General features: G+C 45.7%; 1 long non-coding RNA gene across 1 annotated transcript; it reads right to left on the reverse strand.

The window, feature by feature from the left end:
• Window positions 1–6,667: 6,667 nt before the first annotated feature.
• LOC147100351 (uncharacterized) lies at window positions 6,668–18,492 on the reverse strand. Its single transcript, XR_015073719.1, has 3 exons — window positions 18,343–18,492; window positions 18,103–18,261; window positions 6,668–7,006 (listed from the first exon to the last, which is right to left on the reverse strand). It is a non-coding gene; the product is annotated as an uncharacterized LOC147100351 (long non-coding RNA).
• Between the last annotated feature and the right edge of the window lie 8,254 nt (window positions 18,493–26,746).

The raw sequence follows: 26,746 nt of genomic DNA on the forward strand, positions 1-26,746 counted from the left end.
TGGGACGTCTTGGGGGGCGACTACGCGCGGGTCCTGGGGGAAAGTCTGGCGACCGGGGAGATGCCCCTCTCATGGCGCAGGGCGGTTATTGTCCTGCTGCCTAAGAGGGGTGATCTCCGCCTCCTTAAAAACTGGCGCCCGGTCTCCCTCCTCAGCACGGACTATAAAATCTTTGCCAGGGCTATGTCTGCTCACCTAGGCGCCGTGCTGGCCCACATGATCCACCCCAACCAGTCCTACACGGTCCCGGGCCGGACCATCCATGATAACATCCATCTGGTCCGGGACCTGGTCCACCATTCCCAGAGGGCTGGTCTGTCGGTCGCCTTCCTTTCCCTGGATCAGGAGAAGGCGTTCGACAGGATGGATCACGAGTATCTTTTCGGGACTCTGTGCGCATTCGGGTTCGGGACGCATTTTGACGCCCGGATCCGACTTCTGTACGCTGCCGCGGAGTGTCTGATTAAAGTTAACGGGTCCTTGACGGCGCCCCTTCGCTTCGGGAGGGGGGTGCGTCAGGGATGCCCCATGTCCGGCCAGTTATATGCCGTTTGCGTAGAGCCTTTCCTGCGCCTCTTGCGGAAGAGGTTGACGGGACTGGCTCTGCAAGGGCCGGGTGTGGAGGTGGTCCTCTCGGCTTACGCCGATGACGTGCTCCTCACGGTCACAGATCCCGCTGACTTGCGGAGGATGCAGGAATGCCAGCAGATTTACTCGGACGCATCCTCCGCCAAGATCAACTGGGAGAAATGTTCTGGACTCCTGGTGGGTCAGTGGCGGGTGGACTCCCTGCCGGAGGAGTTCAGGCCCTTCGCCTGGAGCACCACGCACCTCCTCTACTTGGGAGTCTACCTCAGCCCTGCCGAGGACGCCTGGCCGGCGAACTGGCAAGAGTTGGAGGCCAAAGTCACCGCTCGCTTAGGACGCTGGACAGGATTGCTCCGAGTGTTGTCCTACAGGGGTCGAGCGATGGTCATAAACCAACTGGTGGCCGCCATGTTGTGGTACCGGTTCGTCACTTTGATCCCTCCCCCTGCGTTTGTCACCAAGATACAGAAGAAGCTCGTCGACTTCTTCTGGGACAAAAGGAAGCACTGGGTCTCTGCCGCAGTTCTGAGTCTCCCGCTTAGGGAGGGCGGTCAGGCGTTGGTGTGCCTCCGCACCCAGGCTGCGACTTTCCGTCTTCAGACGCTGCAGAGATACCTGTATGTCGAGAATCCTCTGAGATGGTGTGCGCTGGCGACGTATTTTTTCCGCCAGCTGCACGGCCTCAATTACGACATGCAGCTCCTGTTTTTGGAAGTGGGCGGCAGGCGTGCCAGCCTGCGGGAGCTGCCTGTCTTCTACCAGGAACTGCTATGGGTTTGGAACTACGTCGCCTCCAGGCGGAGCTCTCCCCCGTCAGGAATGGCGGCTGTCCTCCGGGAGCTGCTGTTCAGGAATCCGCACCTCCACGTCCGCGAGTTCAGGTGGCTGGCGGAACGCAGGGCTGTGCCTGGCAAGGTGACGAGAGTCGGGGACCTACTCGATGGCGGAGGAGCGGGCTGGATGGCGCCGGAGGAGTTGGCGCGGCGCATGTCTTGGGACAACGTCCGGCACGCGGTCGATGCCATCGAGGCGGTGAAAGCGACGCTGCACCCCGGCGCCACGAGGTGTATCGAGGCGGCTCAAGCGCGTGGGGCGATCCCGTCCGAGCTTTCCCCCGTTCGGACGGAATTCCTTATCGGCGCCCTGCCCCGAAACTCCCCTCGGGGATCGGCGCCTCACAACTTGAGCCGTCTCGAGGAGATGCCCTCCGTGCCTTTTCATTCTGCACGGAGGGGTTTCCTGTACGGGCTGCTCCTGCACACCTTCCACTTTGTCATCTTCGCCTGCCGTCCGGACACGCCGTGGCGTGCCGTTTTGCCTTCCGGCGGAGGCGGAGGTCCCCAATGGAGGGCTCTCTATGCGGGAGTCCTCCCTTGTTCTACTGGGGACTTGGCCTGGAGGGTGTTGCACGGAGCAGTCCCGTGCAATATATTGTTAAATAGGTTCACGGACACCCAGACCGCCTGTTTGTTTTGCGGTCTGGAGGAGTCTGTGTTCCACGTTTATGTTCAATGTGTGAGGTTGCAGCCCCTCTTCCATTATTTGAAGGGGCTGCTCCTTGATTTTTGGTTGCACTTCAGTCCCACGCTCTTGATCTACGGTCACCTGGTGCGGAGGGGAGCGGGCAGGCTGGAGGACCTCCTCGTGGGTCTGCTCCTGGGCCTGGCAAAAAAAGCCATTAATTGGTCCAGGCAGCGGGCGGCTGAGGGGGTCATCCAGCCAGATTGCCTCCCTCGCTTCTGCGGCCATGTTCGCGCTCGGGTGGCCCTGGAGATGGAGCACGCGGTGTCCGCCAGCACGCTCGAGCACTTTCGTGACCGGTGGGCGCCGCGGGGACTGGAGTGCATAATTGGTTTAAACGACCAAATTTTAATTTGATTTGTTAAGTTTTATTTAAAGATTTATTAGAGTTTTAGTTACAGTTTATTTGTTGAATTTATTTTGGTCTTACAAAAAGAGGGCCAAACAAGTGAAGGTGCCATCTAGGGGCTAGAGAAGGAACTGACTGGCACCGTCACAGATTAGGCTAAAAACTACCTGTTAACTACCTGTTAACAGGCAGTTAATTGGCACTAATCCCTTCCCACCTCGGGTAGGCGGGTCCCAGTGCAGGGCGGGTACCCGCCGTCTTTGAAACTGGCATGGAGGCGGGTTTGGGTGCGGGATGGGGTTGGGACCCCTGATTTCGGGATTTTAACGCCCCCCCCCCCCACGCCTCCAATCCCGACTCCACGGCCCAATAAAAAGCCTGCCCGTTAACTCTATTTCTCTCTCCACAGATGCTGCCTGACCTGCTGAGTATTTCCAGCATTTTCTGTTTTTATTTCAGATTTCCAGCATCCACAGTATTTTGCTTTTGTACTATAAAGGGTTACTGTGTCAGGGGCTCAGATATTTCAGTTTCAGGTTTAACCAATGATCATTGAGTGGAAGTTATGTATTACTATTGAAGAAATTCCAAATTTTCCTGAATTATTAATACCTGGCTCAAGGTTCTGTTGGAGATAATTAAATTGGAAGGAAATATAGATCAACACTGAGTATGAGATTGAAGTAATTTGACAAATGGGTAACTTTCTAGAGCTTATTTGGAATGAATGATCTCTTATCTCAGTATCTAGTAAACAATAACATGCATCACATAACATGTGTCTTTAGATGGCAGATTGCTCACCTGTGCCGACAGAATATTGGAACTGTCTAATTTATCTTGTTTTGAAATTGAAAGTGACATATCCATAGAATGGGCACTTTGGAGTGATATATGGGATATGCACTCCATTTTGTACAGAAAATGTGCAATTTATATGGCTGTTACATGTTTCTAAGATGCGAGGCATATGGATACCAGCTCCTCCAGTACACAGCTTGTCCTGCTCTCTAGTATCATTTGCTTTATTGTGCTGTAAACATGCTAGTTTTATAGCATTCATCTGCAGAAATAAACCTGAGCCATACAATACCCAATGTCATTGAAATGCTAGTTGCCACCTGCTGTGTAGTGTAAGTATAAGAGCCTGAGTTCCCCCGAACAAAGTCAAAAGCAATATATCTTAAGATAGTTCATACTTTCAAAATTGTGGAAAGCTAAAAACAGTGGAGGTCCAAAGAGACTTGGAGGTCCAGGTACATAGAGCATTAAAACATCATGAGCTGGTACAGAACATAATCAAAAAGGCTAATGGAATGCTGGCCTTTATATCTAGAGGACTAGAATACAAGGGGGTAGAAGTTATGCTGCAGCTATACAAAACCCTGGTTAGACCACGCCTGGAGTACTGTGAGCAGTTCTGGGCACCACACCTTAGGAAGGATATATTGGTCTTGGAGGGAGTGTAGCGTAGGTTTACCAGAATGATACCCGGACTCCAGCGGTTAAATTATGAGGCGAGATTACTCAAGCTAGGGTTGTATGCCCTGGAATTTAGATGGTTAAGAAGTGATTTGATCAAAGTTTTCAAGATATTAAGGGGAACAGATAGAGTAGATAGAGAGAAACTATTTCCGCTGGTTTGGGAGTCTAGGACTAGGGGGCATTGTCTAAAAATTAGAGCCAGATCTTTCAGGAGTGAAATTAGGTAGCACTTCTACACACAAAGGGTGGTAGAAGTTTGGAACTCTCTTCCGCAAACGGCAATTAATGCTAGATCAATTGTTAATTTTAAATCTGAGATTGATAGATTTTTGTTAACCAAAGGTATTAAGGGATATTGGCCAAAAAGCGGGTATATGGAGTTAGGTCGTAGATCAGCCATGATCTCATTGAATGGCGGAACAGGCTGGAGGGGCTGAATGGCCTCCTCCTTTTCCTATGTTCCTTTCTATGTATCATGCTGATGTAAGCCATTAAACCCCCTTGAGCCTGTTCCACCATTGAATTAGATCATCGTTGATCTGTACCTCAACTCCATTCATCCACCTTTGCTCCATCTCCCTTGATAACGCTTATCTAACAAAAATCTATCAATCTCAGTCTTAAAAATTTCAATTGACCCAGATCCATAGCCTTTTGTGGCGGGCAGCAGGGGGTGGGGGGCGACAGTTGCAGATTTCTATTGCCCTTTGCATGAAAAAGTGTTTCCTAATTTCACTCCTAAATGGCCCAACTCTAATTTTAAGATTATGCCCTCATGTTCTGGATTCCCCCACCAGAGGAAATAGTTTCTCTATATTTACCCAATTGAATCCCTTTATCATTTTAAAGACCTCGATTAGATCACTCCTCAACCTTCTAAACTCAAGGGAACACCCTACGGCTTCCCTTCCCAAGATTTCAATGGCGTCTTCATATGGGCTTAGTAGTCCAAAATTAGGGGGTTGTCCTCCTGTTAAGTGATCTCTCACAGTTTTTATGGGCTGTCTTCTCCTGCAAGAGTAAAAGTGAATAGTTTCAATTGTTGAGATAGCATTGTAAGGGGACAAAAATGACTTCTTAGAATTAAAAGTTAGAAGAAACTATAACTTCTTAGAATTAAAATTAGTGGAAACTAGAAGCTGATAAGAGTGTCTCCTATCCTTGCTTAGGAATGTAGGACCTAGACAAAACAGGAACTGTAAAGCTAATACGCTGGTCTTGTGTCCTTGCTTAAGATAAGACAGGACATACAGATTCTCAAAGCATGATTCTGTAGACCAATCAATGAGGTAGAAGGGGGGTGCACGCCTCAAGTTAGGGTATAATTGCTGTACGTATTTGATACTCGGTGGCAGAATCCTTTCTCTGGGATGAGACTGAGATTTTCCCCTTGCATATGCTTGAATAAAGATCGTGTACTTATCCAACGTGTCCGTCTGGTGAATTTGTGGTTGCTATAGGGCAAGTGTCGACCCCTTATCTCAGGGGGTCCACTTGAGAGGAGGGAAGACTTCTCTTTCACCCCAACAGCATACAGTAATAGCCAAGTCCCAGAATGCAGCAACAGTCGGTGTGAAGATATATCAGTTATATTAGATAGGAGGACACTTTTGGGCTGAATGCATGCAAGGATGTGAGTGAAGGAACACTTGCAAGGAAGGTTGAGTGTGTAAAGGGCTCCCCGCTGTCTCAGGAGCATTGGTGATGAGGTTTAGACAGTATTGAGGGGAGTTAAGTACCATTCACACTAGGTATACTGCATCAATGGAAGGTAATGATAGGTTCTCCTACCTTGGCTGACCCAGTAAGGTCAGTAAACTTTTTCCTGCATGGTGCTTCCAGCTGCACAGTGTTATGGAGGTGGCATTTACACTGCTGGCCACCTCCTCCCATTCCCCCAGACTTCGCTTCTTGGGAGTTTGCAGCACTCGGGGCTGAAGAGGGATCCCCTCCTCTGCCTCAGACGGCCCCATTGGGCAACTGGGTCACTCCCTCCAGGCATTGTTTTTTTGTTTACAGAAGCTTGCTGTCTTCCAAATTTTAATAATCACAATCTCTGGCCCGTTAAGCTGCTGCAAGACTTGAAATCCTGCAGCAGCACACTATCAATGCACTCCCAATCACTTGCCGGGAGCTTGACCACAATATTTTACATGGGCCGGGGTCGGGGTGATCGTTAGAGCACCATGGGTCGGCGGGTACAATTTGCGCACAATCCTCCTGCTGGGTCAGAAATCATCAACAACAACAACTTGCATTTACATAGCATCATCAACATAGGAAAACATCCCAAGGCACTTCACAGGAGCAATTATCAAAGAAAATTTGACACCGAGCCACATAAGGAGATATTAGGACAGGTGACCAAAAGCTTGGTCAAAGAGAAAGGTTTTAAGGAGCATCTGAAAGGAGGAGAGACTGGGAGGGAATTCCAGAGCTTAAGGCCTTGGCAGCTGAAGGCATGGCCGCCAATGGTGGAGCGAAGAAAATGGGGGATGCACAAAAGGCCAGAATTAGAGAAGTGCAGAGACCTCAGAGGGTTGTAGGGCTGGAGGAGGTTTTGGAGATAGGGAGGCCATGGAGGGATTTGAAAACATCACTATCGAGTTGCCTTGCTGAGCTCCGATGCGCTGCGTGTACTCAAAGAAAACCGAACTCTGCTTTAAACAGTTTCAAGTTACCGCAATACTAATAAAAATCACAAGATAATTTAGTATCAGAGCTCATAATAATAATAATAATTCAACTTTATTGTCATTGCACAAGTACATGAACAACGAAATGTGATCTTGCAAGCTCCCATGACTGGGAGAAGCAAAGCCGCTGCGTCGGTGCGTGCCGCCATTCCATTTCCACCATTCCTCCTGTCCGACAATCTTCAGCCCAACGCCCGGGCCTGCTCACCAGCCGCTCCTCCTTCCGTGACCTTCTCACCAACTGCCCCTCCTCGGGGCTCCTTCCGTGACCTTCTGTACCTGGTCTTCCCTGATGGTCACCCCTACCAGGTACTAACCAGGCCTGGCTCTGCTTAGCTTCCAAGCTCTGTAGCCAGTGACCCTATCCCTAGTCCCAGGAACAGGTTAAGAGATAAAAATCTCATTAAGAATGTAATTTCATTTTCATTATTTCCAGTTTCTTTTTAAATTAGAATTTGCCCAAGATATTGACATGTGATTTAACCTTATAAAGGTGTACCTTTTTATATCAGAAGCAAAATGTTGCAGAAAATAAAGCTTATTCTACACAGAAGTACATAGAATCAATAGCACCGAAACAGGCCATTCGATCCAACTGGTCTATGCTGGTGTTTATATTCCACACAAGCCTGTCAGCTGTGACTCAGTTGGTAATGCACTCACCTCTAAGTCAGAATAGTTGTGGGTTCAAGTCCCACTCCAGGGACTTGCAGTACATAAAGCTAGGCTGACACTCCAGTGCAGTGCTGAGGGAGTGCTGCACTGTCAGAGGTTCCGTCTTTCAGGTGAGACGTTAAACCAAAGCCCTGTCTGCTCTCTCAGGTAGACGTAAAAGATCCCATGGCACTATTTCAAAGAAGAGCAGGGGAGTTATCTCTGGTGTCCTGATCAATATTTATCCCTCAATCAACATAACAAAAGCAGTTTATCTGGTCATTATCACATTGCTGTTTGTGGGAGCTTGCTGTGTGCAAATTGGCTGCCGCGTTTCCCACATTACAACAGTGACTGTACTTCATTGGCTGTAAAGCGCTTTGAGACATCCAGTGGTCGTGAAAGGCGCTATATAAATGCAATTTTTCTTTTTTCTTTTCCCTCCCACCCTTCTTCCTCTAACCCCATCAGCATACCCTTCTATTCCTTTCTCCATTATGTGCTTATCTAGCTTCCCCTTAAATGCATCTATGCCATTCGTTCAACTACCCCTTGTGGTCGCGCGTTCCACATTCTTACCACTCTTTGGGTATAGAATTCTTGAATTCCTTATTGGATTTAATCGTGACTATCATATTTATGGCCCCTAGTTTTGGTCGCTGCCATAAGTGGAAACATCTTCTCTACGACTACCCTATCAAACCCCTTCTTAACTTTAAAGACCTCATTAGGTCACCTCTCAGTCCTCTCTTCTATAGAAAAGAGCTGCAGCCTGTTCAATCTTTCCTGATAAGTAGAACCATTCAGTTCTGATATCATCCTTTTAAATCTTTTTTGGATCTTTTACAGCGCCTTTATACCCTTTTTATAATATGGAGACCAGAACTGTGCACATTACTCTAAGTGTGGTCTAACCAAGGGTCGATACAAGTTTAACATAACTTCTCTGGTTTTCAAGTCTATCCCTCTAGAAATAAACCCCAGTGCTTTGTTTACCTTTCTTGGCCTCATTAACCTGCGTCACTACTTTTAGTGATTTGTGTATCTGTGCCCTAAGATCCTATTGCTCCTTTACCCCATTTAAACATTATTATCCAAGGCGTATGTGGCCTCCTTATTCTTCCTAGCGAAATGTAACACCTCACACTTATCTATATTGAAATTTATTTGCCAATTACACACCCATTCTGCAAGTTTATTAATGTCTTTTTATATTTTGTCGCAGTCTTCCTCAGTATTGTCTATACCTCCCAATTTGGTGTCATTCACACATTTTGAAATTGTGCTTCCGATTCCCGAGTCCAAATCGTTAATGTAAATTGTGAACAACAGTGGTTCCAGCACTGATCCTTGCCTTTTGCTAGTCTGAGTAGCCATCCTTAACCCTAATTCTGTTTTCTGTTCTATAGCCAGCTTGCTATCCATTCTGCTACTTCTCCCCTGACTCCACATGCTCTGACCTTAGTGACGAGTCTTCTATTAGTACCCTATCGAAGGCCTTTTTAAAATCCAAATATATTACATCTACTACATTACCCTTGTCTTTGTTACTTCTTCAAAGAATTCAACGTGAAAAGATCAAAGGAATTGCTCTAGTTACTATGTGTAATGACATCAGGGTAAAAATTCCACAATGTCGCTCCCGATGCATGTCAGGGAATTCTGCACTCTCAGCGATTGGATGGAAAATCACCAGCCTGTAGTACATAACCTCGGGATAGATGCTCCCAACACCCGGCAGTACCAACAGAGCGGAATTTTTTATATTCTCATAAATAATTCAAAAAGAATATTTTTATAATTTTACACACAGGAGCCAGAGTGATTCTTTCTGCGGGTAAAAAGCAAATGTGCAATCATAAATGGTTTCACTTAGAGCCTCTCTGAGGTACTTTTTTGTTTGAGAGCCTTACAAAAGCATATTACATCAAAGTCCATTTTCAAGTTGCTGTGCATGAGCCTTGAGCGGCACAACACAATACAAATCGTAACAACACAATTGGTGCACACCCCCTTGAAAAATTTCCCGTGATCCCCAAAACACGAGTAAAATCCCATAATCAAAACATAAATTTAACTTATTTGGTTACTCTAAATCAGCAGGTCTAATTATAGGCAGGTGGAATCGTGCAATCCCGAAACACCAGTAAGAAAATTCAGGAATCCCATATAATAAAAGTGGAATTGGACTTTTATCAGTCTCTTCAAAACAGTTGCCTTGTTCACGTTACATTGTAGAGACAGCTTTTGCTACGTTTCATTATATGAGAAGCTCATGAACCAGTGACTCATCAATTTCTGTATAGAATTCTCATTCAAATAACCTGACCTTTAGGGCAAGGCTCTCTGGAATATAAATGGAAATCCATGATTTTTCCAGAACATTTCAGGGCCACTGGCAAAGTTAATTAGCAGAAGTCCAGTTTTGATTTGGATACATTGGGGTGGTTCCATCATATTTACAATCCTGCTCATATATATTGAGTTGAGCTACCTTTGGCTGCTGTTAAAGAACACTGGACAATTAGAAAAGTCACCTTAGCAATGATCTTGGAGGGAATTTATCCCCGAAATGAGAAAAGAAATTGAGCAACTGTACAGTCATTATTTCTTGGTGTTTTTACCATTTCAATTGTACAGCATAAAGCAGTAAGCGATGTATTGGGGTCCGGTGGGGACAGTGTGCTGTAACATACCTCTAGATGCCTGGAGACACATGGAGGATACTGCATGTTGGCCATGTACTGCAAGGCATCATGGCAGTGGGATGCTTCGAATAATATCATAAACCAGAAAAAAATGAAGCCTGAACAATTTCATCATCTGCCAACCAGAGGATTGGGTTGCTGTCTGTGAAGAGCTGATAGAGATCTAGCCTTGTTTACATTTTTTTAAATTGACAGCATTACTTGTTTTGATATTGTGGTTAATGCTGAATGACATGTTACTGGGGGCTGTGGGATAGAGGATGTTGCAGGAGGCTGGGTGTTTTTGAATGATGAAATGGAGAATAATTTGTAGAATATTGTACAATGCCATGTATTAAACAGTTTACATTTAGCTCAGATGAGGTGGCAGTAGGGGACCTAACTAACCTCAATACCCCTGGACTGGGGAGGGGACATATCTGCCAGTTTCCATTACTGATCACTCTCCAGTGACCTCTGCTGAGAAGGTACAGGGGTTCCAGGTGAGGGTAGGATTGGGCTGAGCTGTAATGCCTGTCATGATTGACTAACCTACCAACATGAATTGTCCAGGCTCCCACGTGAAGAATGGTCACTTGGATAAGGTACCCATGGACTGCTGGATCCTATGGTACCTTCAGAAGGGATGGGGAGGGAACCGGGAAAAAAAAGCGGCTCACTTTTGATAATCCGCTGTCAAAAATGCTTCAAATTCTGTTTCTCTAGCTGTCAGATACAGGAAACTCTGTTTTTATCCAGCACCAACGGGACCGGCGTGGTGCCGGTTTATCAAGAAGTCCAGATTACAGAGAGGTATAGTTAAAAGGTACGAGAGCTCCGTACACAGCAACAAGTCCAGGTTTCCCTGTTGCTTAGCAACAGGTGCAGGAACTCCGGCCACAGACCAAGCGTCCCTGTTGCTTAGCAACAAGTGTAGGAGCCCCAGTTACACAGCCACAGATCCAGGAACTGCCACTGATATGAAGTAAAACTTACCTGAACCTACTCCTGAATTTTGCCGGTTAAAAGAGATTTCCGGTAAATCGAGAGTTTCCGACCATATATCTTCTTATGAGGGAGTGATATTCCTTTTCTTTTAAAAACGCAAAATGGGAGAATATCTGCTTTACTACCATTATAATGAAATCGTGGGAACATTTGCTTTTGAGAGGTGCAATTCCTGAATGTATCATTAATTAGGGAAGACAATGCATTCTCCTCATTTTGATTACAAGAAGAATTTTGCGCTGTCTTACACACGATCAGCTTTGTTGCTCTTTCACCTCTGCCCCTGCAAACATCCTGCGCTCAACATGTGCAATGGTAAGAAAAATATATAAGCATATGGAATATATGCAGAATTCTGTCAGGCTCCACCCCAGTGTGATGGCAGAGATAGGGTACGATGTCACAGCCCTGATTTACAGGCCCACACAAGCCACTAGTGAGACTGCGCGCTACGAGCGAAGCCTCACAAAAAATTGTATCTATAATATACAGAATAAATAGATGGCCGTGAGCTTAAGGTTGATTAAGTCTGAAGGGCGGATGACATTTGTAAATCGCTTTACTCTTGTGGTTGATGATGGCGTCGTCATCAGAACCACTCAGTTGAATTACAGCTCTGAACTTGCTGCCAGCAACTCATATCTCATGTGGATGGTACACTTACAAAGCACTAGATTACTCTGAGACAAAGTTTACAGCATCTAAATTACAGCACCTAGTCATTCCTAACTGCATTTACTGTAAGGATGTGAGAAAGCATCTATCTTTTGAGCAATAGTCCAACTGACTGCGTATGCGAGTCTATGAATTACAGTATGAATGACTGGCTTTTGTGTTACAGAAACCGAGAAGACTAGTAGTAAAAAAAAGAGCCTCTTCAATTGTCAGCTGCTGTCTCCAAGTGCCAGTTCAGTTACAGAGTCATTGGGCAGGATTTTCATTGGGCCGTGGAGGCGGGATTGGAGGCGTGTGGGGGGTTAAAATCCCGAAATCGGGGGGTCCCGACCCCATCCCGCACCCAACCCGCCTCCATGCCAGTTTAAAAGGAGGCGGGTACCCACCCCGCACTGGGACCCGCCTACCCGAAGCGGGAAGGGATTAGTGGCAATTAACTGCCTGTTAACAGGTAGTTAACAGGCAGTTTTTAGCCTAATCCCTATTTTTAATGCTGAAGTGTGGGATTCCCGACGGCTCCAAAACCACGCCAATTTTGCGAGGTGGGCCATTGGGTTGAAGGACTTGGAGGGGTCGAGATGTCGGTGTTCAGGTGAGTGATGTGTGCATGAGTGCAAAGGTAAGTGTGTTTGGTGTGTCTAAAGTGTTTAAAGAAGTTTAAATTACCGTTACTTACTAATGCAGACTTCCTTCCTTTAGGTCTCAGGAATCCCTCATCTTACCGACACAGAAAGCAGAATGGCTGCGAACTGTCAAATGTGACAGCTTCAGCTTTCTGTGCAGGAGAGATTTCTAACTGAGTCTGTGGAGAAGGACTCAGGTTAGAAGTAAAACTGTCAGTGTTTGACAGCTTCAAAGAGCTTTCAAACACTGATATTTCATCTGTTAAAACTTCTTGACAGATGAAATTTCAGTCTGTGACATCACCTGTTGCCGGGTGGCCCTTAATTGGCCTGCTGAGCCCGTTGGGCGGGCTTAACAAGGTCAATCAAGTTAAAATCGCGTGGGTTGGCCACATCTCGATGGAGGCGGGACAACAACAGTTGTAGTCCCGCCTCCATCACGTCCCCTGACTGAAAATCCAGCCCATTTAGTGAAGAATAAGATGCAAATGCTCTTTGGAATGGGCTAGATTGGGACAGTTTTCTTCCTCTTATGGTGCTTGAGTGTCAAGGGTTGCCCGGGCGGAGGGTATAAAGGAAAGTCAGGTGGGCTGTTATAGGCGTGTCACCTGACCGTCCCCTATGTGCTCCACCTAGGTGATTTGTTATGCCACAAAACTAGAAGAGGAAAATCCACCCTGATAACTCCAGGAAAGGTATTAGCTTAAAATGGCCGTTGCTCATGTTAGTTTGGTGAATGATTAACACTCTTTCCCTCACATTTCAATGGAGAGGTTAGCCCATTTAAAATGAATGTTTGTCCGCTAATATCAACAACAGTAGTTATCAGCCTATAAAGTTCCCAGATACAACCTGAGGAATGTGAGACTATTCAGGGGGCTGCCCTGCTGCCATGATAATCGGTGGTTTAATGGCTATTATAAGGAAGGGAAGTCAAGTCATTTAATTCAAAGTTGCTTCATTCAAATTATTGGATAAATCAAATTCTTTTAGTGCCGAAACAATTTTGCTTCATCAGTGAACAGTGTAGAATAAAACAAACCATTCACCTCAGGTCATATCTGAAAACTCTATTGGTATCTACTGTTGTTGCTATTAGTGGACATTCATTTTAAATAGATTAACACTGCCACTGAAGTGTGAAAGAAAGAGTGCCCTAATATCTGCAAGAGTCATTTTAGGCTGATATTGTTTGAACTTTTCTGGAGTCATCAGGGCAGTGTTTGCTCTTGTATGGTGTTTTGGCATAACGGATCTCCGAGGCGGAGAGAAGTTCAGGTAGGGCAGGGCAGGGCACAACACAGCGCAAGTAACTTTCTCCTTATACCCAAGCACTAGAAGAGGAAAAACTACTCAATCTAGTTCATTACAAAGAGGAGTTGGATCTTCACGGAATGAACTGAATTGGCACTAGCAGACGGAAGCTGACAATTGATGAGGCTATTTTTATTTTGAAACTACCAGCCATATAGGTTTCCTGAAATCTTGAAAAGGGGAGGCAAGAGCTCTTTGAGCAATGGGCTACCTGGTAGGCTGCAGTGATACCTTTAGATCAACAATTCCCTGGTAAATTTGTGGAGATGGAAAGAGAGGGAGAGAGACTGAGGGGTGAAATTGGACATGGGTGATGCAAGATAGCTGGTATCGCATTGGTTGCCTGTTATATGCTCCGCCCAATATTCAGCTCGATTCACTTCAATAGAACTGAATATCGGGTGTGTCCTTTAACATGCAGCAAATGCAATTACGCTTGTTTGGTTGCCGCGCCCTTGTCCCATTTTACCTCCTCTCTCTCTATTTCTCTCTGTATTCTCTCTCCACCCCGACCTTCCCCATTGCCTCTTGGCCCCATTACTTTCAAGACTTACTCCTTGTCTCCTCTCCAGAGACTTGAGCACAAAAATCTAGGCTGACACTCCAGTGTAGTTCTGAGGGAGCGCTGCACTGTCAGAGATGCCGTCGTTTGGATGAGGCATTAAACCGAGGCCCTGTCTGCTTTCTAAGGTGGACGTAAAAGATCCCATGGCACTCATTTCGAAGAAGAGCAGGGGAGTTATCCCTGGTGTCCTGGCCAATATTTATCCCTCAATCAACATCACTAAAAAATAGATTATTTGGTCATTATCACATTGCTGTTTGTGGGAGCTTGCTGTGTGTAAACTAGCTGCCACGTTTCCTACATTACAACAGTGACTACACTTCAAAAAGTACTTCATTGGCTGTAAAGCGCTTTGAGACGTCCTGAGGTCGTGAAATGCGCTATAAAAATGCAAGTTTTTCTTTCTAACTGCATAGTAACTAGCAGAAGTATCATGTTTAATAGACCATTCTACAACTGCTTAAAAATATATTCCTATAAAATGCATTTACCTATTTGTGGTTTAACCGTACAACCGTAATGGTAGCTGAGTGTGCCCTGCTCTGCTTCCGTAGGCAGAGTAAAGTTATTGTGTTGCTTTACCTGTTGCTTTATTATATTAATAAAAGTCTTCTCTCTCACTCTACCATGTTCAGTGATCCACACAACCGTACGGAATGAGGAAGGGTGTCTGACCATATCAGGGGGGGGTCGAGCACTCCAGAAGGTGAGCACAGTGGACCCTCTTAAGCCTTTCTCTGCTTCCATGTTTAAAACAGAATTTGCCACCAAATGGCTGGTTGTGCATTTGGTTTTCTCCTTCTTAGGCAGTCCCTCGGAACCGAGGATGACTTGCTTCCACGTTAAAAATGAGTTCTCAGGCGACTGATGAGTCCAATACGGGACCTACAGTCTCTGTCACAGGTGGGGCAGACGGTGGTTGAAGGGGCGGGTGGGTGGGGTGCTTGGGTTGACGTGCGCTCCTTGCGCTGCTTGCACTTGGCTTCCACTTGCTCCCTGCGAAGAGACTCGAGGTGTTCGGCGCCTTCCCGGTTGCTTCTACTCCACTCTGCTTTTAATGCTCAATTCACTATCTGTTTCTTCATCTGAGGCTGTGTCAGGCACTGACTAACATCTGCATAAAGTAGGAATTAATTGCTATTGTCACAACCTCCAGATTGTTACAAAAGTGCACAATGTCATTAAATGTCACTAATACTCATTTTCACCAGGATTCTGGTTGTGATGGTGGTGGACAGGGGTCTTCCTCCTAACTAGCCTTTGTGCAAAGCAGTGAAGCACCAGCCAGCCAAGTATGTGGCATCTCAATAGACTGCTTGATGCTGATTTATTTTGCTTTCATCTGATTGTCTATTATGGCCACATTGTGTCTTACCAGTGTCTTTCTGTTCTGTTGCTTCAAAGCTTTTATGACATTCTGATCACAAGTCCGTACCACACTTGTCATATTGGGAGGCAGGAAGACAAGCAATTCAAGATAGGCTGGGCAACGAGCACAAATAGCACTGTCTTCCGCATCTCAGTACTCAGGCATCTGTCAAATGAAAATAGCCTCTCCGGAAAGAGATCACTCATCGTCCACGTTTTTTATTTCCACAAGACACTCACAGAAAAGGCTTCCAACATAAGGGAACAAATTAGACTTAAATCAAGAGCTTCTAATAGTCATTCCCAAACATTTCTACACAAAAAGACACTGTCATATAATCTATGTCCTGACACTGCTCATTCCTTCATAGTTGCTGTGTCAAAATCCTGGAACTCCCTCCCTAACAGCACTGTGGGAGTACCTTCACCACACCGAATGCAGCAGTTCAAGAAGACAACTCACCACCACCTTCTCAAGGGCAATTAGGGATGGGCAATAAATGCTGGCCTTGCCAGCGACGCCCACATCCCATGAACACTTTTTTTTTAAATTCATGAAGAGTACAGTTGTTTCTCACAGCATTAGGTAGAATAGGATTGTCTTAGACATATTGGGGTTGGTATTAACCCCCTCCCCCACGATGGGCAGAAGGCGGAACATGTCCCCATCCCACCGCGTGTGCGCCCATTGCCATTTTTACGCCAGCAGGTGACATGTCTTGGAGAGGCCATTGTATGCATCATCATGAGTGTCCTCATACCAGAATGGGTGGTTGTTTTATTTAAATCCTCAAGCGTGTTTTGAATGCTGCAGGGGTTTCACCAGTCCCACACAATTTTATATGGATCTCATTGTTCAGGTGAAATTCCATTATAAAGCCTGGACAACCGTAACAAAGATTCTCACACAAAGGAAGACAGTACAGGGTGCGAGACCCATGCTGTAAAATTAGAACAAACCGTTCTGAACCTGTTGGCATTAAACAGATTTTATTCCCGGTGTTATAAAAATTGGGAGCCAAGCTGAAGTTATTTTTTTTATTCATTCACGGGATGTGGGCGTCGCTGGCAAGGCCAGCATTTATTGCCCATCCCGACCTAATTGCCCTCGAGAGGCTTGCTAGGCCATTGTCAGAGGACAGTTAAGAGTCAACCACATTGCTGCGGGTCTGGAGTCACATATAGGCCAGACCGGGTAAGGACGGCAGATTTTCTTCCACTAAAGGACATTCGTGAACCAGATGGGTTTTTACAACAATCCAGTAGTTACATGGCCACCATTTCTGATATGAGCCTTTTATTCCAGATTTATTTAACTGAATTAAAATTTCCCAGCTGTTGTGGTGGGATTGTGAACTCTTGTTTGACGGGATTATTATTAGTAACTAGGTATTACTAGTCTAGTAACATTACCACTATGCTACCACTCCTGTAATCAGTGATCAGCATAATATCACTATAAGTGTTGTGTGTATCTAAACATGCTAAGTCTATATCTATATATATTATATATAGAGGTTATAGAATATCATACAGTGGAACACATCATATTGAAGCCGAGGGAACGCAACTTGAGTTTAGACCTTAAAATACAAAGTTTAAAAGTGTAAAGTCACACAAAACAAAGAATATGTTTTTTACTCCCATGCAAGCTTCACACACCAAGGGTATATTGCCAATACACACTAAGCACTAAGCTATCAACTGTGAGCGCTAAAGATTAAAAAATTACCCTAATATCCTATCAACACCTTTTATAATACATTGGGTATTATATTTTTTAACATTTTATCAATTTTCTCTTCCGTAAGCACTGCCTCTTGCTGAGGTACGTTGACACAGATGTTAGCCCCCATCCCTGACACCTACTCCCCTACAACTTCACCTATTCTTTAGTTATGAGTCTTGACAGTGAGTGTGGGCAGGCTATTCATCGATCAATCATGTCACTCACTCATTCACTCACGCACACACATTCAGCAGGAGTCACTGGATGATGTCCAGGAGTGGAACCTCGCTGCTTTTTCCCAAGCCCCACTCCTAACCTGGGGGGACACACTGAAATTGTGATACCTCCTACCACCCACTGTCTGAGGTCAACTAACTCGCTACAAACCATGGATTGATCCTAGGAACTTGTGGTTTGTATGGCTTAAGTACTGCCCCAGGTGGTGCATTTACTCACTAAGTCATTAGATGAGTTCTATCTCTTACAATAGTGTGTCATCAAAATCTTCTTTATTTACATGCAACTTTCTCAGTTTATTTTGAGTGTGATGACTACAAAGCCAATACATCCATGAAAAAAAGCACATTAACTTTAAGGACCAAAGCCGGAGCTTGAAATATCTGACGACATGGAGAAGCCTGCCGTACTGTTATGCTTGCATTTCTAAAGTTCTTTTAAATTGAGATTATATTTAGAATCCCCTTGAAAAATAAGAAGAATTTCCACCAAGGCGAGAGCTTTGAGGATACTCAGTGAATAATCGGCATCTTCTGCACAATATTAGAACTCGATTTATGTAATAATGTTGTTTTACCTGAGAGCCAATGGACTTCAACTTACAGTGCAAACTGCTCTCTGTGGCCTTCATTAATCCCATCTATCACAGTCACAGGATTAATATATGCCAGTGGGCAGGAGGAGAGGTAATTTGTCTCTGCCATTATTGGAGCAAACCTGTGCTGGCTCTTCTGTCTGTCTGCGATTTCAGCGGTATTCATCCTAAGTTAAAAAAAGGAGGAAAAAAATTAGAATTGCCTAATGCATTTATCACTGTCAGCTAGGATTCACTCCACTTCCTACATTTTGTCTCCCATTCTCAACGCCGTTAGAACATCAAGTGACTCCTGTCCTCTCTGAAAAGATTCACTTTCGTTCAGCAGACAAACGTTTGTAACAAATAGAAGGCCGCTCAGGCAAGTGTATTCATGCATGCCTTAACAAATGAGGTGCAATTTACCAACTATACATTCTGTCTGTTGACATACATGGTGATCGCTTGGAATGTACACCAGGAGACAAACAGCAGCTCGTCTTACTTTCCAACGTACATAAAGCATGTGGCCTGACTGCCCTCTTGTGGTTCTTTCCTCTTTCAAATCATGATGTCTACACTAACCGGGTCTCGACTGAACAGGATGTTTTACTTTCAGATCACAAGTGAAACAATTAGATTCTGTTATTTGCATTTTCTCCACAACCTCCCCTTCAACATGTTCTCCCTCTCCCTCATGGAATTTCCTTCAGATTCAAACCTGGGCATCAACCATCTCCATACAGCCTCATTACAGCCTTGGACCAAACATGGACAAAGGAGCTGAATTCCAGAGTGCGGGTGACTGTCCTTAATATCAAGACAGCATTTGACCGAGTGTGGCAACAAGGAACCCTAGTAAAACTGAAGTCAATGGGGATCAGGGGGAAAACTCTCCACTGGCTGGTCATACCTAGCACAAAGGAAGATGCTTGTGGTTGTTGAAGGCCAATCATCTCATCCCCAGGACATCGCTGCAGGAGTTCCTCAGGGCAGTATCCTAGGCTCAACCATCTTCAGCTGCTTCATCAATGACCTTCCCTCCAACATAAGGTCAGAAGTGGGGATATTCGCTGATGATTGCACAGTGTTCAGTGCCATTCGCAATTCCTCAGATAACGAAGCAGTCCATGCCCACATGCAGCATCCAGGGTTGGGGTGATAAGTGGTAAGTAACACTTGAGAGTCGTGCCACACAAGTGCCAGGTAATGACGATCTCCAACAAGAGATAGTCTAACCATCTCCGCTTAACATTCAATGGCATTACCATCATCAAATCCCCCACCATCAACATCCAGGGGACACCACTGACCAGAAACTTAACCGGACCAGCCACATAAATGCTGCAGATACAAGAGCCGATTAGAGGCTGGGTATTCTGCAGCGAGTGACTCAGCTCCTGGCTCCCAAAGCCTTTCCACCACCTACAAGCCACAGTTGGGGGGAGTCAGAGATCAGGGTGGAGGCGGGGGGGGGGGGAGTCTGAGATCGCGTGGGGGGTGGGGGAGTCTGAGATCAGGTTGGGGAAAAGTTGGAGATCAGAGTGGATGAAAGTCGGCTGATCGCCGGGTTGGGGCGGTCGGCTGATCGTGGGGTGTGTAAAGAGGTTTGCTTGTTGGGCCGGGAGGAAACACTCCTGCCCCTCCTGGCCCACAAGCAGTTCTAGTAAATGCACTTACCTCATGGATCTGGCCCTTCTCGCCTCCTTTTACCTGCCGGGATTCCCAAGCCACAGGAAACCCGTCCGCCATGGGTTAAAAATAAAAAGAACTTGTTAAAATGGAGGCACGCAGTTTCATTAAAACCTTTCACTGACCGACCTGCCTTCTGAGAACAGATTGGTCGTCCGCCTCCGTTAAAATCGGAATTGGGCGAGCTGGGGTCAGGTTTGAGATTTAAAAATTGTTTTTCTTCCCACCTGACCCCCGTCCCACCCATTCTGGGGGCTTAAAATTCCCATTGTCACCTGGAATTAGAACACTTTCTTTCTGATATACGCACAAGAGCATAAGAAATGAAAAAATCCCATTCATCCACAGACCATGTACAATCTGCTCTATCCTGGACCTTACCTAAAGCATTAATCTACTGAGGAAAGATTTGACATGGTTTCTCCCTCCTTACACCTCCACAAGACAAACCAAATGAAGCTACAGAGTAACCAGCTAATCTAACATCCTAAATTATTCAATGGTCACCAGCACTTTCCTGAACAAGAGTTCCACAGATGCAGCATTTTAAGAACCATCATATTTCACACAGAGCCATCTTTCTTTTCTGTGGTGCGACACAAACTTCATTTTCTTTCAGGTGAATCTTTAAACGGAGCCCCCTATCTGCCTGTTTCAGGTAGAAATAAAAGATCCCATTAATAGATATAATATAGTCTGTAATAAATCCAATAGAGAATTCAGCAGAAACATCTTCACCCACAGAGTGGTGAGAATGTGGAACTCGTTGCCACAAGGACTAGTTGAGGTGACTAGCATAGATGCACTTAAGAGAAAGCTAAATAAACACATGAGGGAGAAAGGAATAGGAGGGCATGTTTGTAGTGTATGTAACCTGTACCACCTTAAGAGGATACCTTAAGGTGATGGACTGCTTTTTGATGGCTCCTGTACATTGTAGTACCGGTGGTGACCACACCGGTATATAAACCCTGTGGAGCAAAGTGTATTCCAGTTCAGCCCTGACCCTCAGTTACTAAAGACCTGTTTAAGTATTTCTGTAGTCTGTGTCCAGTTATTCAGCATAACTACATTTGAAAGCACAGACTCAACAGTGGCGACGAGTCTGATCTTACCTAGCGGCAGTTGCATCAAAGGAAGCTTCGCCTCTGAAACGGGCGTCGAACAAGGACATCCACCCTCAACATCCTGCTGGGCACTGCATAGCACGGGAGGCAATCGGGAACCCGGGTTGGGTTCTGGCCACGAAGTCTAACATCAGTGAACATCCCTTCGACGACAGCGGCGGGTAAGCCCGATCGAGCGGCACGGGGGGGGGGAAGTCGGCCGAGTTGTCAGTAAGAGAAGGGGAGGGAAACGACGAAAAGGGCGGAGAACACGACCGCAGCCGGTGTCAGGGGCTGGACTGCAATCGGGGCAGAGACGCGCAGCAGCCAGAAAAGCGTTTATGTCCACAAGGACCGCGGGAGCGGCGGGGAACAAGGGCAGCAGCATCGGGGAAAATAAAGGACCGCTGGGAGGCGAGAACGGCAACAGCGCAGTAATCGCCATTTTTAGTCGGCGGGGGAAGAAGACAAGCGTGGGAAAAGCCGCCAAGCGCGGGAAGCCGCCATTTTGAAAAATAAAATAAAATAATAATCATAATCCGAAGGAAAGGAAACTCAACAAGGATGCCAAAAACGGGTAACATCACTGCTTTTGATAGCGATGTGGAAGATTGGGCCACTTATGTGGAACGCGTTGAAGTTTACTGTACAGCGAATGAGGTACCGGTGGATAAGAAAGCACTAACCCTATTAAACTCGATGGGTGCGAAGACGTACGGGTTATTAAGGAACCTTGTAACACCAGATAAACCGGTAGGAAAGAGTTTCGCGGATATTGTTACTATCCTGCAAGAGCATTTAAACCCCGCGCCGCTGCTGATAGCGGAACGATTTAAATTCTACAAAAGAATTCAACTTAAAGAGGAAAGCAACGCTGAATTCTTAATCGAACTGCGCAAGTTATCAAAGTACTGTCAGTTCGGTACAGGACTAGCAGACGCACTGAGAGATAAGTTTGTGTGTGGGCTCCTAAGGGAAGGAATCCAGAAGCGACTGCTAGAGGAAAAGGATCTTAAGCTGGACAAAGCTTTCAGCATTGCAGCATCGCACGAGGCAGCAGCACGAGGCACTGCAGAAATGCAGCAAAGGCCATTGGAATTCAGCACCAATGAAATGGCATTGGGCGCAGTAAAGTGCTATCGTTGCGGAAGGACAACGCATGACCAGAACCAGTGCTGGTTGAAAGATAAAGAATGCAGGCAATGTGGCAAACTTGGTCACATAGCGAGAGTATGCCGGTCAGGAAAGAAGACCAGCAGCAAAAAGTCGCCGCAGGAGAAGTACAAAAAAGTACACAAGGTGACAGAGAACAGTTCGGATGAACAGAAGACGGATTCAGACTCCAGCAGTAAGGAATAACAACAGAAAATGCTGGAAAAACTCAGCAGGTCAGGCAACATCCGTGGAGAGTCAACTCAAATTTCTCTCCACGGATGTTGCCTGACCTGCTGAGTTTTTCCAGCATTTTCTGTTGTTATTTCGGATTTCCAACATCTGCAGTATTTTGCTATCGTTCCAGCAGTAAGGAACTGGGTTGTCTAAAAATACATAATGTGGGTAACACAGCAGACCACCAAACTATCTGGGTCATGCTTCGGATAGCAGGAGTCCAAGTGAAGATGGAATTGGACACTGGATCGGCATTGACGGTCATGAATAAGCAAGATTACAAAAGGTTATTCTCACACATTCCCCTGAGGGATACGGAGATTGTATTGAAAACATACACGGGGCAAAGAGTATACCCCATCGGAAAGATAAAGGTAAATGTGGTCTACAATGGTAAAGAAAGTCAGGAAATGGACTTGTATGTGTTACCTGATGGAGGTCCGCCACTACTGGGACGGGAATGGATCCGGAGAATAAATGTGGACTGGCATTCCATACAAGCACTAACTGTAGATTCCTGTAAAGAGGACGACGTCAAACCTAAACGACTGTCCAAAATATTGGACGATGCTAAGGAGGTGTTCCAACAGGGACTGGGAATACTGAAAGGAATTACGGCAAACATCAAGGTTGAAGAACATGCAAACCCAAAATTCTTCAAAGCCAGACCGGTACCTTATGCAATACGACCTGTTGTGGAAGCAGAGCTGGAAGGGCTAGAACGTTCAGGAGTACTGTCAAAGGTGGACTGGAGCGAATGGGCCACACCCATTGTTCCCGTCATGAAGCGTTCATTGAGCAACAAGCCGGGGGAACCTGAGAAGGTTCGCATCTGTGGCGATTTCAAGATCACTGTTAATCCGGTTCTTCACACGGTGCAATATCCGCTTCCGCGGATTGAAGATATCTTCGCTTCGCTGTCTGGCGGGAAACACTTCACCAAGATAGACCTGGCGCAGGCGTACCTACAGATGGAAGTTGATGAAGCGTCACGCCAGTATCTCACGATCAACACACATAAGGGCTTATATTGGTATAATAGACTGGTTTTTGGAGTGGCATCGGCTCCAGCGATTTGGCAAAGGGCCATGGAGCAGGTATTGCAGGGAATTCCAGGCACACAATGCTACCTGGATGACATTCTGATTACAGGAGATGATGATAAGGAGCACCTCGCGAATTTGGAGCAGGTGCTCACCAGATTGAAAGAATATGGACTCAGAGTTAATCGCCAGAAATGTGAGTTCTTTCAAAAGCGAATCTCGTACTGCGGCCACGTCATTGACCAGGAGGGGCTCCATAAGTCACCTGACAAGATCGAAGCTGTTGTGAAAGCTCCCGCTCCGGAAAATGTATCCCAGTTGAGGTCGTTCCTTGGGTTGGTTAACTATTACCACAAGTTTCTTCCAAATTTATCCACGGTGTTACACCCGCTGAACACTCTTTTGCAAATGGGAGTACCATGGAAGTGGAGCGAGGATTGTAAGCGGGCTTTTCAAAAAAGCAAGGCGCTGATCACCTCTAAGGAAGTGTTGGCTCACTTTAACCCAACGCTGCCTATTCGCTTAGCTTGTGATGCTTCTCCATATGGTATCGGGGCAGTGCTCTCACATAAGTTGCCAAATGGCTTGGAAAGGCCAGTCGCGTTTGCATCCAGATCATTGACCTCCGCAGAGCGCAACTATGCTCAGATAGATAGGGAGGCGCTCAGCCTCGTGTGGGGAGTTAAGAAATTTAACCATTACCTGCAAGGCCAAAAGTTTACGCTGCTGACAGATCGCCAACCGTTGGTTTCCATTTTTAACCCTAAGAAGGGTGTTCCGGTTATGACGGCGCAGAGGCTTCAGAGATGGTCCCTTTTCCTAGGGGCACATCAATATGATATTGAATTCAAAGGTACAAAGCAACATGGTAATGCTGATGGGCTGTCGCGCCTGCCACTACCTACAGCGGAAGAGGCACCGGCAGTTGACCCTGTCGAGATATTTCACTCGACCATCATCGAATGCTTACCAGTCACCAATGCGGGTATTGAGAACCAGAGACCCCTGAAAGGTGTTATCCGGCCCGGATCAGGAGGCCTCCTCAGAGACTGAATCTTTGAACAGTTTTGTGTGAAAGTTGTATATATGTTATCCATGTAATGTTTAAATTGGGGTGTACACTGTTAAGCTAAATGGGGAGGAATTGTAGTGTATGTAACCTGTACCACCTTAAGAGGATACCTTAAGGTGATGGACTACTTTTTGATGGCTCCTGTACATTGTAGTACTGGTGGTGACCACACCGGTATATAAACCCTGTGGAGCAAAGTGTATCTCAGTTCAGCCCTGACCCTCAGTTACTAAAGACCTGTTTAAGTATTTCTGTAGTCTGTGTCCAGTTATTCAGCATAACTACATTTGAAAGCACAGACTCAACAATGTTGATGGCATTAGATGAAGAGGGGTGGGAGGAGGCTCATGTGAAGCATAAACAGCAGCATGGACCAGTTGGGCCTAATGGCCTGTTTCTGTGCTGTAAATACTGTGTAAGACTTTGGAAAAAGAGTAGGAAGTTATCCTGAGGACCTGGCCAAAATTTATCACTCAAACAACACCACAAAAGCAAATTAACAATTAACTTGTATCATTGGCTGTTTGTGGGAACTTGCTGTGTGCAAATTGGCTGCTGTGTTTGCCTACTTAACAGTGCTAGAGAAGCTTGCCCATCAGCATTAAGGAATCTCTCACTCAAGCATTAAGGAACTTCAAACTTCAGCATTACGGAACCTTTCACTCCAGCATTAAGGAATCTTACACTCCAGCATTAAGGAACCTCTCACTCCAGCATTAAGGAACCTCTCACTCCAGCATTAAGGAACCTCTCACTCCAGCATTAAGGAATCTCACACTCCAGCATTAAGGAATCTCACACTCCAGCATTAAGGAATCTCACACTCCAGCATTAAGGAATCTCACACTCCAGCATTAAGGAATCTCACACTCCAGCATTAAGGAATCTCACACTCCAGCATTAAGGAATCTCACACTCCAGCATTAAGGAACCTCTCACTCCAGCAGTAAGGAACCTCACACTCCAGCATTAAGGAATCTCACACTCCAGCATTAAGGAATCTCACACTCCAGCATTAAGGAATCTCACACTCCAGCATTAAGGAATCTCACACTCCAGCATTAAGGAATCTCACACTCCAGCATTAAGGAATCTCTCACTCCAGCATTAAGGAATCTCTCACTCCAGCATTAAGGAATCTCACACTCCAGCATTAAGGAATCTCACACTCCAGCATTAAGGAATCTCACACTCTAGCATTAAGGAATCTCACACTCCAGCATTAAGGAATCTCACACTCCAGCATTAAGGAACATCACACTCCAGCATTAAGGAACCTCATACTCCAGCATTAAGGAACCTCTCACTCCAGCATTAAGGAATCTCACACTCCAGCATTAAGGAACCTCATACTCCAGCATTAAGGAACCTCTCACTCCAGCATTAAGGAACCTCTCACTCCAGCATTAAGGAACCTCTCACTCCAGCATTAAGGAATCTCACACTCCAGCATTAAGGAATCCCACACTCCAGCATTAAGGAACCTCATACTCCAGCATTAAGGAACCTCGTTCACTAGCAGTGCATGTTGGCTAACCTTAAGCACATTGCCCACAATTTTCTGTCCTTTAAATTGAAAGGATGGAAAATTGTTGATGATGCACATGTGATTTTCTGGGATGTTTCTCGCTGCCAACGTGTGCTCAGAAAATGATCCCTTCATCTGCTCTGCCCAGCTGTAACTGTAGTGTGAAAAAGTCGTTCATATTCTTATTTTGATAGTAGTTGATGCAAATTATATTGGAGTTACTGCAATTATATGAGAGACCTGAGCACATAACCTAGGCTGACACCACCGAGCAGTACTGAGGGAGTGCTACACTGTCATAGAGGAGATAAACTGAGGCCCTATCTGCCCTTTCAGGTGAACATAAAAGATTTCATGGCACTATTTGGATAGCAAGGGAGTTGTCTTTGCCAATGTTTATCCCTCCACTAACTACTAAAACAGAATATATCTGTAGAGAGAGAAACAGAGTTAACATTTCAGGTCGATGACCTTTCGTCAGAATTGGAAAAAGTTGGAGATGGAACAGGTTTTTAAGCAAGTGTAGGGGCAGGGAAAGGGGGGAGGGGAGGAAAGAACAAAAGGGAAGGTCTGTGATAGGACGGAAGGCAGGAGAGATTAAGAGGCAAAATGATGATGGTGCAAGGCAAAAGGAGATGGTAATGGGACAAGTTAAGAAACAAAAGATGACTCTAGATGAAGTGTAAATGGCACTGGCAGAATGATCGACAGCTGCCATGTAAGAGAGAGAAAAAAAATGATAGGGGCAGAGGTTATGGTCTGAAATTGTTGAACTCGATGTTGAGTCCATAGAAACATAGAAACATAGAAACATAGAAGATAGGAGCAGGAGTAGGCCATTCG

The sequence above is a fragment of the Somniosus microcephalus genome, chromosome 26, assembly GCF_052327205.1.
Source record: "Somniosus microcephalus isolate GS21.2 chromosome 26, FLI_Smic_1.0, whole genome shotgun sequence".
In the NCBI taxonomy this organism is placed as follows: domain Eukaryota; kingdom Metazoa; phylum Chordata; class Chondrichthyes; order Squaliformes; family Somniosidae; genus Somniosus; species Somniosus microcephalus.